The sequence below is a fragment of the Crocuta crocuta genome, unplaced genomic scaffold (assembly GCF_008692635.1).
Source record: "Crocuta crocuta isolate KB4526 unplaced genomic scaffold, BGI_CrCroc_1.0 scaffold296, whole genome shotgun sequence".
In the NCBI taxonomy this organism is placed as follows: Eukaryota; Metazoa; Chordata; class Mammalia; order Carnivora; family Hyaenidae; genus Crocuta; species Crocuta crocuta.
The window spans coordinates 1,472,051-1,472,404 of NW_027530504.1; positions in this window are offsets into that span (position 1 = coordinate 1,472,051).

Consider the following 354-nt stretch of genomic DNA (forward strand, 5'->3'; position numbering starts at 1 on the left):
CAGGGGTCCCTGCTAAATACCCGCCCCATGAGGGGGGAAGGCGGGCTGCGCCAGGCACCACGCAGGCCCGGGGGCGGCCCCCAACACCAGGCCACACACCTGCCTCTCCAGGGCCTGGTGGGAGCAGAGTGGAGCCGCCCAGAGGCAGGCCTGCAGGCAAGCAGAGAGATGAACGGGAGAGGGGTCACTGGTGCTGTGGCGAGGGGCCCAGGGCAGGGCTGGAGGCCGGAGGGAGCTCGGGTCGGCACCCCCAGCGGCACCCCAGCGAGGCGAGTGTACTGAAGGGGTCCGCTGGGGTGGGCGTAGCGTCAGGACCAGCGACGGGGAGCCCTGACTGGAGGGGTGTCGGCGGAA